This window comes from Candoia aspera, chromosome 1, assembly GCF_035149785.1.
Source record: "Candoia aspera isolate rCanAsp1 chromosome 1, rCanAsp1.hap2, whole genome shotgun sequence".
In the NCBI taxonomy this organism is placed as follows: Eukaryota; Metazoa; Chordata; class Lepidosauria; order Squamata; family Boidae; genus Candoia; species Candoia aspera.
The window spans coordinates 298,507,423-298,524,218 of NC_086153.1; the positions used below are offsets into that span (position 1 = coordinate 298,507,423).

At 40.5% G+C, this 16,796-nt stretch overlaps 1 protein-coding gene across 1 annotated transcript in view; it reads left to right on the forward strand.

Annotated features, from left to right (window-relative positions):
* Positions 1 to 16,796, forward strand: part of NRXN3 (neurexin 3) — a 995,103-nt gene that overhangs the window by 16,750 nt on the left and 961,557 nt on the right. The window lies entirely within an intron of this gene.

A 16,796-nucleotide genomic window follows, 5' to 3' on the forward strand; every position in this document is an offset into this window, starting at 1 on the left:
CTTCCCTGCTATTTTGTGTTGTAGTCTGTATTTTAATGCTTGAATTAAACAAAAATATTGGTCTATAGCTTGCCTTATATTATGGAATCTCTCAATCTTATATTGTGGAATCTTATACTGTGATCTTGCCTTATATTGTGGAATCTCTCAATCTTATATTGTGGAATCTCTCAAGCTTTAGCATTACTATAATATAAGCCTCATACAATAATAAAAGGAAATAGAGAAAGAATAAATGATTGATTATAAGCCTCCAATAATGTAGTTGCTAATAAGTATTCAAAAATTCTATGCCATCCAGTGGGAAATCCATACAGGGCTTTCTCCCGTTTCATTGATTGCAGTGTCTCCATGATCTCTTCTAAAGTTGATGTTCTTGCCAATTTATTTTTTATCTTCCTGAGAAATCCCTTCCATTTTACTATGTCCCAGGAAATTAGTAATTTGCTATTCTGTTCAAGACTCCCTAGTTGATACAATTTTAACAATAATAAAACTGTTGATTTACTGATAGAGTGAATAATTGTCCATCATTGGTGTGAATCTCAGATAAGAAATTTCATTGTTTTTCTTATTTCAAATGATAAGCCAATAACTATCCAATTTTCTCTCCTGATTCCCAGTATGACTGTTTAATACATTTCAAAACATATTCAAATTGTTCTGAGTATAGAAGCCCCAGTTTAAATTTTGCTGCTGTAGATGTTTGATATGATTAATCTGTGGGGTTTCTAATGTATAACAAGAATAAATCTTAAACTATCTTTTCCAACTGTGTGAGATCAGAGTCTTTGAGTCTCTTGCTGAGGTGGAAACAATAATGGATCCCGTACCATTTTCGTAATTTTGTTGTCTGCTTTAAAAATATTTCACATTTCTGTCAGATGGAGAATTGCTTCTTAGAGGAGATCATATGATTATATAGGGGAGAAGCATATGAACTATTAGAAATCTGCTTTTGACCCTGTCAGATTCCACTCACCTTGTTCAATTTGTTTTAATAATTTTGAACATCATTCTTGAATACAAATATCAAACATATTGTTTATCAAAAACCGTAGTTCACAGTACATTAAAAACATCTACAAAGTAGCCTTAGGCCCAGTTATGTCACAAAGTCCCTTTATTGCTGTCCTAACAACCAGGAAACACACTGAGACAAGGAACTGGTCTCTAATATTTATTACTAGTGCTTAACAGGAATCCTAACAAACTGAAGAAGCGTGGGAAAAACCCAGACATATAACCCCCAAGGGTTAAGGCGGTCCCGATCTGTGTCTCTTTGAATGGCTGAACAATTCCTCAGTGCTACGCATGCGCTTGACAGTCTGGATGGGAGCCCCCTGCTCGCCATCCTTACTCATGACAATTGCTGACCTAATACAAAAAAAGCTCCTATTTTGGAACTGAAGAATAGCCAGTGCTAAGAGAACAAAATAATCTGGTAAAGGTTCCATTTTGATATGTGACAACAGCCTGAAACATTATTTTGCTGTGGATTCTGAATCAGTTAGTGTAAAACAGGCATCTGGAGAAAGGAATTTACATGTTATGGCTGTGCAAAGTATTCCAAAGAGGTATTTCGATTAGAGCTAAGTAAGTTTTGAAATGTTAAAGTAGCCACATCTTTCACAAGATTCAAATGGCTTATTTGAAAATTGTCCACAACTGTCTCTGCGTGTGTGCGAATGCCCAGGCAACACCACTATTAAAAGTCCTAACCAAAGAAAGTGGCTGTACATACGTATGCAAGTGGAGATTCCTGGGGACCACGTTCAAAGCATCTGCATGAACCTTAAAAACATGGTTGCTTTAATGATTCAAGGAAAAGTGCTTTGTGCTCATGCACATTGCGAAGCATCTTTCTTAACGCTTTGCACAGCTCTGCTATATAAAATGGTCCCTGCTTTACAGGTGTTGGCAAAGTTTTCTAAATGCAGGCTACAAGGCTTTTTGCAAGGTCAGGTTGGCAAAATTATATTTGTAGAATCGGTTAATCAACCGCCTTGTTATGTCAGTTTTGGCTGGCTGGCAGGCTGGCTGGCAGTAATGGTTCCAGCCAGCTGTGCAAGCTTCTGATTATAGTTTCTTCTTTTCTTTCAAGAAAAGCAAAGAAAAAATACAGCAATATTACTAAACAGATGTTTCTGCCCCCCCCCCTTTTACTGGCTTCTTTTTGTATTTCTACTCTGGTGTTTTACTCTATCTTGAATGTGAAGAGAGGTTGCAGTATGTGCCCCGTACGGAAGAAATAAAATGTCCTATCAATACATCGTTAATTCTTGTGGAAACTTGAGCCAGACATTTCCTAACTGCTATAGTCAGAATTCTTAGAATATGCTTCTTTTCCTTCACCATTTTCTCATTTTTAAAGCAGTTTCCTGGAAGAGTCTGATTCCTCTTAACACACCAGAATGCAGTTGCATTGTTCCTTATAGGAAGTTTGAACTCACACTCTGTGCTCGTGCATTTCAGAGCAAAGCAAATGATTAATGCAATGTGTCACTTGCAGCCTAGATGTGCTCTGTTGGGATCATTGGACTCTTCACTTGTGCAGACTAGATATTATTTCTTGGCTATATCCAACAAATTATTTCTTTCATTGTGCAGAATAGAGAAGGGATCCCCGGTGTCCTTCTTTCCACCTCTATTCTGCTATTTTTATGGACTTAAAAGGGTTAAAGCTGGAATAACCAAAGGCCACTCCCTTTGGGACTGTCCAAGCTCACAGTATCTTTTCCAGTGACTCTGGAAAATTCTCTGCCTTTTGTTGCAGCTATATAGATAATGTAAATGTGTGCCTATAGTATATGTCTTATGCTCTCCCTGCTTTTCCTTGTGCTTTGTCCCAATTTGCCAGTTAACTGTATTTTTTTTCTGTTTGCTGAAGTTTAATAAATTTCAAGCTATATGATTTTAGCTATGTTAAGGCGGCTCATAATCTATCCACTATAATTTAAGTAGTGTCTGTGGAGTCCTTGGTGCTCTCTGAGCCTTGTTGTTTTCTTGCAGACGTCTCATTGCCAGACTAGGCAACATCTTCAGTGCAAAGAGGGAGTGGGCCTTGCTCTCAGTTTATATACTGTGGTTTGTCCAGCTTGTGTTGGTGGAGGTGTTGTTCTCTCCTTGGGAGTTCCTTGATTGGGCTGTTGTTTGCTGCTTGGTTGATTTCCTGAGTTAATAGTTCCTTGATTAGGATATATTGTGCTGTTTGATTGGTCATCTGGTATTAATCCTAGTGTTAATCTTTGCATATCTGGGTGTTGATTGCTGGTAGTGTAGTGTCTTTCATGGTTTGCCATTTTTGTGGATGGGTGAATGTTTTGGGGCCTTCTGTGCTAAAATGAATGCAGTATCTTAAGTATACCAATGGAAATTGGAATATAGTTCTGTTTTTCCATCGGTGACACCTAATATGAACAAGAATGGGCAGATTAAGAACTAACATGGGCACTGTACTAGATTTTAAACTTTCTGTAGGGGTAGAAGTCTTTGTATCCCCTTTTCCTCCATCTGGAAATTTTATTTATTTAATAAATGTAAAAGTCACCCATCTCTGGGTGGTGAACAGAAATAAAAATAAACCAACTAGAAAGGAATGAATCATCCAAAATAGCATGGCTATATGGGGATGCAATAAGGGCAGAGAAATAGATACGTTTCACTGTCCTTATCACTACAAGGTAGTCAATACAGGCTCTTACCTGCACCCAGTTCATCTTTCTGCAGCAGCATCCTAGGCATCACTTATGCCACTTCATCTCTCAGAGTTCTTCTGAGAACCAATGGCCCCCTTGGGATCCCCCCTCATAGAGAGTCCACATAGGCACAATCTAATCCAAAGCCTCTGTCGCATGTTCATTCAAACAGCAACTAAGGCTTTAGTCAAAACATGCACCACAGCTTCAGTAACTACCCCAAATTTCCTCTGGAAACTCACTGGGTCCATCAGGTGCCTTAGGCAGACCAATCAAATAGGGCCTTCCACCCTGCAGCAGGGGACATTCCTGAAACAGTCAAAGACTAACAGGGAGTGATCCATTCATGACAACACCCCCTGACTCCAACTTACATTGCTACTGCCCTGAGACAAAAGCTAGTTCTAATGTGTGACATCTACTGGGTGTCAGACTGTCAATCATCTGGATCAGGTCCATGGTGGCCAAGAACGCTTGAGCCCACTCCGGGCCCAGTGCAGGCAAGTTGAAATCCTCCAGAACCATGAGCCTGGAAAACTCCACTGCCAGCCTAGTCACAGAGTCAAGCAGCTCAGGCAGAAAGGCTGGAACATAAGCAGCAATCCTATCTTATCCTTATGGTCCAATTTCACAAAGAGTCTCACATGTGGCTTCCATGGAGCAGTACTCTTGAAATCCACCAGAGTGTCCTGAATGACAATGGCCATATCCCTACTCCTGCCATGAAGTCTTGGCTGATGCTACATCCAGCACCCAGGTGGCCACATTTCCAAGAGGGGACCACCACCATAACCCCATGCCCAACCAGATCTTGGTAACACACACCAGGTCAGCCCTCTCATCCACAATTAAAACATGGATGAGGGAGGCATTCAGTAGCAGCAGGAGAAACCCAGGGCCACCAAACCTCCAGTGACTAGGTCTTGGGTTGGAATGCAGCATCAGTATCAAAAACCGAGGCCACCTTCTCTAAAAAGGGCTCTTTATAGAATAATAGAATAAATAGAACTACTTACCCTGTAAATGCTGCTGAGAAATTAGCAGCTCAGCTTGTATATTACACGGAATAAACTACATTTTGCTCAGTTTGTTCAGCAACCTAAGTCACAAATCATAATTTATAATCCACAATGGATTCATATGATTTACTTGGCCAAAATCAACTACATTCTGGTTTTGTACAAGAGTAGGCAATGAATGTTGTCAAATTACAACTATGAGTATTCCCCACCATTGCTTTCAGATCTCCCTCTTTGCAGTCTAGACTGGAACCAGTTAATCCAAGAAGAACAAAACAGCTTATAGAAATAACATTTAAATGGAAAGTTACAATCTTCTTCTTCCTAGCATTTTCCCGCTATTGTGTGGTCTGCTTTTCGGATCCTGAAACACCACTTGGCCCGATTGTCCGCATCCTCAGGGTGCAGACCCTCAATTTGCATGTCCTTATTGATGGTGTCTTGCCATCTCTGTTTTGGTTGCTCACGTGGCCGCCAGCCATCGATTTAAGATGGTAAACTGTTTTGGCAACAGTGCAAGTTTCCGCTCTAAGGACATGTCCATACCAATGAAGCCGGCTTTCTCTCATCTTCTCTGTAATTAATGATATGCCTAGTTGTTGTTGGATGGCATCATTTGTGACATGATCAAGCAGAGAGATGCCCGATATCCAACGGAGCATACACATTTCCATAACATGGAGGTGGCTCTCTATACTCTTTGTTGCTGCCCAACACTTGGTTCCATACAGTGCCACAGGGTGAACGATCATCTTGCAGATCTTAGATTTGAGACGGGTTGGTGTTTGTTTGTCACAAAGCACACCCGTGAGTTCTCAAACAGACTGAAAAGGAAAGTTACAAAAATAACACAAAAATTCTAGTACGTACTTACGTTCAACTGAGACACCCATATACAGGCATTCTGTAGCATCAGAACCATTGTCCCTTTTCTTGTGCTTTTTCATTGTAGAGCAAAAGCAGCTTGCCTCTTGTGTGGAAGTGGGCAGTCTGCATCTGTTCATGGCTTTGATGACTGCTATTCCTTCTGTCTGTATGAGACATGATTTTGCTTCCTAAAAAGGCCAGAAGTAGTTCAACCACATCTGAAGTGCCATACATTCAGCCTTTACATAACATTCTTGGCTAGGTCATTTAAAATTTTAGTGCCTACACACACAACATGGTAAGTTGGCTCACTTTTAACCTTATTGTTTGTGGTTTAATATACTTCGTAAACCCAGCAGTGTTAGTTAGCGTATGATTTAGTGTATCAGGTGAACCCAGAAAATGGGTAAATTCAGTAATCAAGTTAAGCAAGTTTGATGTTCTAGTTATAAATCTTTATCTGAGGTTACCTTAATTTCATAGTTCTTCTGTGTACTGTGATTTTACTTTGTAAAAATAAATATGGCTCAGCTATATTTCTCCCACGTCTTGTGTTACAGACTTTGTTGTTTATTTGTTCAGTCGCTTCCGACTCTTCGTGACTTCATGGACCAGCCCATGCCAGAGCTTCCTGTCGGTCGTCAACACCCCCAGCTCCCCCAGGGATGAATCCATCACCTCTAGAATATCATCCATCCACCTTGCCCTTGGTCAGCCCCTCTTCCTTTTGCCTTCCACTCTCCTTAGCATCAGCATCTTCTCCAGGGTGTCCTGTCTTCTCATTATGTGGCCAAAGTATTTCAGTTTTGCCTTTAATATCATTCCCTCAAGTGAGCAGTCTGGCTTGATTTCCTGGAGGATGGACTGGTTTGATCTTCTTGCAGTCCAAGGCACTCTCAGAATTTTCCTCCAACACCACAGTTCCAAAGCATCGATCTTCCTTCGCTCAGCCTTCCTTATGGTCCAGCTCTCGCAGCCATATGTTACTACAGGGAACACCATTGCTTTAACTATGCGGGCCTTTGTTGTCAGTGTGATATCTCTGCTCTTAACTATTTTATCGAGATTTGTCATTGCTCTTCTCCCAAGGATTAAGCGTCTTCTGATTTCCTGACTGCAGTCAGCATCTGCAGTAATCTTCGCACCTAGAAATACAAAGTCTTTCACTGCTTCTACATTTTCTCCCTCTATTTGCCAGTTATCAAGCAAGCTGGTTGCCATAATCTTGGTTTTTTTGAGGTTTAGCTGCAAGCCAGCTTTTGCACTTTCTTCTTTCACCTTCATCATAAGGCTCCTCAGTTCCTCTTCACTTTCAGCCATCACAGTGGTATCATCTGCATATCTGAGATTGTTAATGTTTCTTCCAGCGATTTTAACTCCAGCCTTGGATTCCTCAAGCCCAGCTTGTTGCATGATGTGTTCTGCGTACAAGTTGAATAGGTAGGGTGAGAGTGTACAGCCCTGCTGTACTCCTTTCCCAATCTTAAACCAGTCCGTTTTTCCGTGGCCTGTTCTTACTGTTGCTACTTGGTCGTTATACAGATTCTTCAGGAGGCATACAAGATGATTTGGTATCCCCATACCACTAAGAACTTGCCACAATTTGTTATGGTCCACGCAGTCAAAGGCTTTAGAATAGTCAATAAAACAGAAATAGATGTTTTTCTGAAACTCCCTGGCTTTTTCCATTATCCATCGGATATTGGAAATTTGGTCCCTAGTCCCTCTGCCTTTTCTAAACCCAGCTTGTACATCTGGCAATTCTCGCTCCATGAATTGCTGAAGTCTACCTTGCAGGATCTTGAGCATTACCTTGCTGGCATGTGAAATGAATGCCACTGTTCAATAGTTTGAACATTCTGTAGTGTTTCCCTTTTTTGGTATGGGGATATAAGTTGATTTTTTCCAGTCTGATGGCCATTCTTGCGTTTTCCAAATTTGCTGGCATATAGCATGCATTACCTTGACAGCATCATCTTGCAAGATTTTGAACAGTTCAGCTGGGATGCCATCGTCTCCTGCTGCCTTGTTATTAGCAATGCTTCTTAAGGCCCATTCAACTTCACTCTTCAGGATGTCTGGCTCTAGCTCACTGACCAGACCGTCAAAGCTATCCCCAATATTGTTATCCTTCCTATACAGGTCTTCTGTATATTCTTGCCACCTTTTCTTGACCTCTTCTTCTTCTGTTAGGTCCTTGCCATCTTTGTTTTTGATCATACCCATTTTGGCCTGGAATTTACCTCCGGTGGTTCTAATTTTCTGGAAGAGGTCTCTTGTCCTTCCTATTCTATTGTCTTCTTCCACTTCCGCGCATTGCTTGTTTAAAAATAGTTCCTTATCTCTTCTGGCTAACCTCTGGAATTTTGCATTTAATTGGGCACATCTCCCCCTATCACTGTTGCCTTTTGCTTTCCTTCTTTCTTGGGCTACTTCTAGTGTCTCAGCAGACAGCCATTTTGCCTTCTTGGTTTTCTCTTTCTTTGGGATGTATTTAGTAGCCGCCTCCTGAACAATGTTGCGAACTTCTGTCCAGAGTTCTTCTGGGACCCTATCTACTAAGTCCAGTCCCTTAAATCTATTCTTCACCTCCACTGCATATTCCTTAGGAATATTAGTGAGCTCATATCTAGCTGATCTGTGGGTCTTCCCTAATCTCTTTAGTCTAACCCTAAATTGTGCAAGAAGAAGTTCGTGATCTGAACTACAGTCAGCTCCAGGTCTTGTTTTTACCGACTATATAGATGTCCGCCACCTTTGGCTGCAAAGGATGTAGTCAATCTGTTTTCGGTGTTGTCCATCTGGGGAAGTCCATGTATAAAGCCGTCTCGTAGGTTGTTGGAAGAGAGTGCTTGTTATGCAGAGTGAGTTATCTTGGCAAAATTCTATCAGCCTATGTCCTGCTTTGTTTTGTTCTCCCAGGCCATGCTTACCTGTAATTCCAGGTGTCATTTGACTGCCCACCTTAGCATTCCAGTCTCCTGTGATGAAAATAACATCTCTTTTAGGCGTGTTGTCCAGTAGGTGCTGTAGATCCTCATAGAACTGCTCTACTTCAGATTCTTCAGCATCTGTGGTTGGGGCATAGAGACACAAAAATAGCTCATTAACTCTGAGGTTAGTTGTGAATCTTGGTTAAGAACTGTCTGTGTTTAAATAAAATATCTTCTCTAGAATTAACTGGGCCCCTCATCATTTGCTTCAGTTAATTGAAATCCACTGAAAGAAGACCCAGCTGAGAGTTTATTGCCCAGCAACAGGTAAACTCAATATAGTTAATTATTATATAGTTACAATACAGCTAGCATCTGGCTTTACAGTAACACAGCATCTAATAAAAGTACTGCATTTATTTCTGTCTTTAATCCAATGAAGAAAATGAACTGAAGTATTAGGAAATTCACTTAGATGTAAGGAGCAGAGTTTCTCCTCTCCTGTGGGTACAATCACCAAACAAATTAAAAATTATTGGATAAATAATGAGCAGTGCTAAGTAATCAAAGACATGAAAGGATTTTCCCTACCTATGAAGCAGCAAATAAGTAACCCTTCAAGTATGGATCCACCTGCATCTTTATTTAGCAAACAGGGCTAGTTTAAGGAGATCACATCATATGCAGTTGCATGGGTGTGTATCAATAGGTCACAAGGTTGGGAGAAAGTGTTCTAAGATCCGAATTTATTTTGGTAAATGAACATTCTACTGATCATTTGCCTCTAGAGGAAACCTTGGAGGTGTATTGACTACAGCTATTTGCTCCATCATGTCCCATGTCATGGGGCAACTTTTTCTCAGGGCATCTAGTTTAATGCTATTCTGAAAGAGTATATAAGACTGTTTCAGTCATGTTTTCTAGGAAGTACTGTAGGTCCTGTTGAAGCCAATGGGACTTATGAATAAAAATAGAGAGAACTGGGCATCCATTCAATGAATCTAACCAGTTGTTCCTAAAGAACAGTTATATGTGTTGATATGTGTTTGACCAATCACTTCTAAATTATTTTTAAGGCCTCCTTTCCCTCCTTCTTTATAATAGCTGGTTGTTTGCTTTCTTAGCAGTATGTATCCAAAACATACATTAGTCCCTAACCCTGTAATCCTGTGTCTGCTATTTTAAATGTACCAGTTGTGTTTGGAGAGGGGGTTATTCACACAAAATTGTACATTGCACCTTTGAAATCTTTCATACCAGCCCACTTTACTTATTATTCATTGGGTTAGTGTGGTCCTGAATATAAAATAGAAAAATGTATGTTTTAGACTACAGTTATATAACAACATGTAATTGTAATTAGAATTTCCAGCCTGTCCTGTATCAACAAAAAGAGGATAAGATAGAGTATTGGGAGGCTAATTATAGATAGATGTTGAAAAATATGAAGGTGTGAGAGTAGGGCTTTGAACACCAATGACGGAAAATTAATTTAATATTGCAGTAAATATGCAGTTGAAAAGATAGCTCATAACCTGTGTGCCTTAGAAAAATTGTCAGGGCTGTACACGTTTAAAAAATGTTTTAGAAGAAGTGCTTGAGACCTTACTCAAGTTCAACCCCTCTGTACAATTAATTAAAGCAGCCTGACCTTTTCAAGCTGCAGCATGATTCTGAAAACAAAAGGTGCTGCTGTTTTAAGAGTCAGATTAACTTTAATGAGTAGATTCCTTATAGCAAATACATCTTTTTTCAGACTTGTAACACTGAAACCTTTGGGTGAGTTTCAGAGCAATTTTTCAGAATCATTTCTGAAGCAAGCACAGACATAGAAGTTAGCCCATGAAGTCTGTGATTTGGGGCTGCATGTAAGTCCCAATCTGAATGCTTTATTCATGAATAGTGGGTAAGTGGATTTTTTAGATAGTGGAAAAATGGAAGTAGACCACTTTCAATTTCTGTTTTTCTGAACTGTCTTGCGTAGAGGTTTCTACCTGTGTTTTGCAGTGAAAGCATCAACAGCAATTTTTCAAAGGCTACTATTTTCTTTGCTCAGAAATTCAGGCTTTTGGAGCAACAGTAGCTTATCATATTGTTGCAAGAAAATAAATTGGCAGCTGTCAACCTCTTACAAGATGTAACCCCCCCCCCCACACCAAATGTGGCAGAAATCAGCCCTTTTTATATGCCTGTGAATTGAGGGGGGAAAGAAAAGAGTGGGGAAGCTGAGTCCATACTACACTGGTGAATGTGGGCCGTTCTTTAAATGAGAGTGTCCAGTTCAGTGGTGTCTATTCAGCAATTTGGGAAAACAGATACTTAGTTTTGGACATTAACACATCACATCTAGCATTATCAGCATGATTGCTTCAAAACACACCCAAGTCATCCTCAACTGGATGCCCTCCAGTAGAACTGTGCCATTCATAACTGGATTTAATAAACTATTTTCCTAACATAATAGAACATATAGTTATTTATAAGAACTTTCAAGAGCTGTTATATTCCTGATGACATAATTGAAAGCTTGCCGATATCAAATACATCCCTGAACTACCATAGGTTTCTGTCCTTCTCTCATCTTCCTAATCTGAGCTGCCTGCTTTATGACAGGAGCAGCAGCACCTTCCCCACTTACCCTTCTAGCTTTGCTTTATCTGTAGTGGAAAAATAGTGTTATCATTTTCCTTCCTGAGCATCTGGGATGCTGCTATGTACCTCCATATCCCTCAGACCCTGAAATTCTTAAAGCACCTGGAAGAGAAGGAAATAATTGCCTCACCATTTATAACAATTAGAGTTAGATATGAGGGAAGGAAGGAGGCATTGATACTGCTAAACTATATCCCAACAACATAAATACTTACAATGCTGCTTTTGCAACATTTCAGCTAAACAGGGATACACTGCTCCTATTCCTGGAAATTCTACTCCATTTTAGATAGCAATCCAAACCACTGTTGTAGGTGAGCATTACAAGCTTCAGAGTTGCATATTCTAAACCACAAAATTATAGGTGTGGGTATATATTTTATATTTGGCATATTTTTCATATCAGAGATCTTCTGTAATCAGAAGCTGATGTTATTACAAGCAATAGAGCTAATCAACCTAATGCTATGCTTTTCCAATCAAAGCTAAACCAATTTCCACCTCAACATTTACATTAGAAGACAATCAATTTCCCTTCTCTTTCTGTATCAGAATTATATGAAAGAGATTCCCCACAACCCCATATTGGGTAATTTAATTATTGGGAATAGATCTCCTGATGCTCACTAAAACTTGATTTGTTTGAAAAGGAGCATCGGGGGAACATTAAAAACTTTCAATTATTTAGACATTTGGATAAATGGGAGTGATATTTGCAAAGGAATGCAGTGACTTGCATAGATGTAGTCAGTGTACATAGTGAATCAACCAAGACATTTAGATAAGCAAGGTACAGATAATTGATCTTCTGCTCTAATTGCCCATCAGTTTAGGTTAGCGTCAAAGCAGTAAGAAATAAATGCATGAGCACACACAAGCATTTTCATTAAGACAGACACCACAGAACAGTGGATGGTCAATATTATAAAAACTGGTATCCCAAAAGCTGAATTAATTGTTAAGTGAAAAACCTGATAGTACCTGAGCCCCCACCTCTGTTCTGTGTGCCTGTTTATTGGCCTTCTCGCATATGACAGCATGGAGAAACCAAGAAAAGCAGCCTCCACTTGCTTTGTATTTCCCTTCTGAGGGAACTTAAAATAGAGAGTAACTGAACAGGTGCTGGTGGCAATGGAGGCAGAATTCCTCCAAGGAGCTGTAAACTTTTAAGTGTGTGTGAACAGAAATTAATAGACATGCATGCACACACACCCCTTCTTAACCCATCATATACCTTTGGTGGTGAGCTGCTCTTAAAGGGCACATTACAAGACAATGGGGACATCTAGTGGAATGCTGTATAGCTGCATTTGAACATGACCCAAGGGAACATGGCCATCAGCACATCCCTTCTTAATTCTACCACATATGAAGTGGAACGTCCAGTGGCTACAGCCAGATATGACACAGTTCCACTTTCTCGTATTCAGGTGATTACAGATAGAGTGCTTGCTGGTCTAAGACTAAGATGTCATTGTTGTTGCTGCTGTTGATACGGTTATTGGATGGATTTAAAAAAAAGCCATGGATTAGAAAGAATGTTGTTGATTAAAAATCAAAACTGTGTAACGTAGTAAAGTTGTGTAGACTGGAAAGGAGTTTGGAAGGAAGCATTATGCTGTGCAGCCCACTTTTATTAGTTATTTGTGAGAAATTGGTAACTATTCCATTCAGCTCAGTGGGACTCATTTCCTTGTAAATATACATAGGGTTGAGGTGTAAGCTTGTCATCCTACACAAGCTTCTTTGAGAGGAAACCCTATTAAATAAAGTAGGATTTCCTTTTTCTGTTACTCAGAAATGTCAGGTGAAATTGTTGTGAACGTGTGCACATTTTGGAGGCTTAAGTCTCATGAATTCAGTACAGCCCTCTTCTATGTCAGCACTGATAGAACTGAACTATCCATCTCAGACTGACTGGCTATTCCTCAGACTCTTAACAGGACACACTGTGCCAGCCCACAGTTTCCTGCCCAATTGTACTAAAGACAAAGCAGTTGCATTAGGAATAAAGGTAAAGTCTGCTTTGAGTTGAATCTGACTCCTGGTGACTACAGGGATGCATCAGTGTGCTTTTATCTATCTATCTATCTATCTATCTATCTATCTATCTATCTATCTATCTATCTATCTATCTATCATATTTATCATATTTTTATCACCGCCCATCTCCCCCACATGGGAGTGGTTCTTATCAGTGGTTTGCCACTGTCATTTTCTGGGATGTTTTTCAACTTTCCAATCTAGTTTATAGCCCTATTGGTCCCAGATGGCCCTCCTTCCAAGCACTAGATAGGCCTGTCCTTGACTGTAGATAAAATCAGTGAGTTGCTGCCTTAGAAAAGATGTGATGGTTATATAGAATGCTCCTATATGATTCATCATTATGTTCTGCAAGGTACTTACAGGGCTTCTCATGTCTGAGGCAATGTGCTTACCTGAGGCAGAAGGCATGCATGCTGTTGCAGAAAGCACTGGCCCTGCAGCTTATCCTTGCCACATCCCAGGAACTGGGCCAATCAATGTTACTGCTCATGCACAGTTCAGTTCAAGGTATTCTCAGGCAATTGATTGGTAGCTTCCCTGTTCTTTCCTCTCCTACCCAGCATCATCTCTGACTGGAAAAACCACCCACCGAGTGCTTCTCTGAACATGTGGCAGGATGAGGTTTGGGTGTTCAGCTGAAATGTTCTTTCAGTCAGGCATAGCTTCCCCCCAATACCACCATTCTTAAGTTGTTCCTATGTACATCTGCTTTTGGAAATGTCTCCGCTGAATACATGAGACTTGCTTCTGAATAAATACACCAGGATTCACACTCCCTATATATTGAAAGGCAGTCAAGTCTTGAAGAATGCAGCCAATGGAAAGTTATGCCTCACATTAAGAGGTGGAGGGAGGGAAGGGAAGGGAAGGGAAGAGTATTTTTGAATGCCTCTCCATGGCAGATATTTCTCTCTCTCTCTCCCTACTCACATACACATTGCACACACACAGGAGTGCTCTCTGGCTGCACACTGCTGCTGTTCCTCTTCACTTGCTCCCTTATCTCATCCATCCATGTGAGAAAAAGTTGTTGGGTAAGGTTCTGCCTTCTTTATTTTTGCTTACCAATGGGAATATCAACCTCTTAGTAGACCTGTGGTCAGTGTTCCACATGACTGATGTTCTTATATCTGAGCAACAAAAATGTAACAACAGAAAGTGTACCATGGCATGCCTGGTCTGTCTAGCAACCACAGAAAAAATGGCTATGGAGGCACAGAGCCCATCAGTTAGCAGGCCAACTGGAGCCCAGCAGCTCACCAACTTTCAAAGACTTCTCCATGTGACCTAGAATGTCCATATAGAAGGCAGCCCTCTGTTAGCATAGGAGTCAAAACAATAATTTCATGACAGAATACTTTAGCCTGACTTCACTATGCTTTAGCAGTGAGCCAGTAACACGATGGAGGCTTAACTGTGAGGTTGTGTCCTCAGCAAAGTGTAAGTTGGGTGTCCTCATGCTATGACAACTGGGACATGTGGATGATACACACTCTGCATACCTGTCTACATTAGGCTGAGGGAAGGATTGGTGGCATTCCCCTAAGATTTTTTTTCTCCAACATACTTCTGTTGGAGAACATACAACATACTTCTGTTTTCTCTAACATTCTTTCTCCAACATACTTCTGAAAAGATTGACATTTACCTGAGGAGGATGAAATCTTCTCATTTCTTAGTGTTGGCTATTATCCCATTTGGGTGCACAAACAAAGCTTGTCATCACAGATAATTTTTGTATTGTAACAGTTAGTTTGAGACAAAGGCCAGTTCATACAGTATATAATTTCAGCTTTAGTAAAAAAAAAATACAGCACAAATTTCATTGTATTTTTAAGGTCAAGCTATGCTGCACAATTTTTATTTAACAGGAGCTTCAAGGAAGGGTTCAGTTAAACATCATGATAATTATGCTATAAAATAAAAGATTTAAAAGTGACTCTGCAGGGCTACTCATGTTTGTTCTCCTTGCTCCCATATGATGGTCTATAGTAACTTACATAAAGCATTTATACTGTATTTGTGGGAAAAATAAAGGAATTGAAATATGTTGCCCAATATGGGTGGCAGATGGTTTGCATGATTATGTTTCAGGGTTCAAGTGTTCACTGTAGGGAAGTAGTGTTTCTCTTTCTGTACATATGCACATTAAACAAACAAACACACTGTGTAGTACTGGGAGCAGAGAATTGCAGATATTCTGGACATGGGTTTTTTAACTGATCACACATGCATATTGCTTTGGCTCCAAAAAGCAGAGGGTGTCTGGAGATGTCCACAAAATTTTTCCATTTTACCTTACCTCATGAATTAAGCTGGGAATTTATGATTTGGACAAGGTCACCCACTGATCTTTAGGTCTGAGTAGTAATTTGAATCCAGATCTCCAAAGTATAAATTCAGTGTTGTACCTAGTATATTTTTTAAAATTATTTAAGATGCATTCCAGACAGACCCAGTGTGCAATCTGGGGGTCCTCGTAGACTCACAGCTCCTGCTGGAAGAGCAGGTGGCAGCTGTGGCTAGGAGGGCCTTTGCACACCTTCAGGTTGTACTCCAGTTGCACCGATTCCTGGACCAGGAGGCACTGCTCACTGTCACTCATGCCCTTGTGACCTCCCGTCTGGATTTCTGCAATGCGCTCTACATGGGGCTGCCCTTGAAGAGCATTCAGAAGCTTCAGCTGGTGCAGAATGCAGCTACACGGGTAGTAAGTGGAGTTGGATTTTCGACACACGTAACACCACTGCTACGAGAGCGTCATTGGTTGCTGGTGTGCTTCTGGGTGCAATTCAAGGTGCTGGTTGTCACCTTTAAAGCCCTTCATGGCTTGGGACTGGGTTACCTAAGGGACCACCTTCTCCCAGTTGTCTCTACCTGTCCAATTCAATCTGGTAGATTGAGTATAGCCAAAGAATGTCGGTTGGCGGGGACTAGAAGGCATGCCTTTTCAGCCATAGAGCCTGCCCTCTGGAATATTCTTCCTTCAGAGATCAGGATGTCCCCGACCCTGCTGGCCTTTCATAAGGCCGTGAAGACCTGGTTATGTGCCTGGGCCTGGGGCCCTGTGGTAATGGTCCCGTTTCTTGGTTGTATTAACATCTTACATTGTTTACTTGGCAGCCATGTATACTTATTTTGTATTGTAACTATTTTAACTGTAATTGTTTAATTGTTTTATGGTTTTTATCTTTGTAAGCTGCCCAGAGTCACTTGCTGAGATGGGCGGCTATAGAAATCGAATGAATGAATGAATGAATGAATGAATAAATAAATTCCCATGTTAATTATTAAACCATGTGGTTCATGAATGGCAATAAACTTCTGTGGCTGCAAGGCATACAAATGTACTCAATTCAAGATTCTCAGTACCTTCAGAATTCAAATGTTATCTGGGAAATGTGTTTTGGTATAAGGAAAGTCTATGAACTTGTGATAGTCAAAGACACCTGCCAAGGGCTCTGCCTTAGCGGGAGGTACCACTTTCAACTTCTAGAATTTTCAAGTCTGAGCCTCTTCTCCCTTCATATTCCTGAATCTTTGTCTGCTCTGAGCAAGCAAGCTTCTTTGGGCCTCAATTC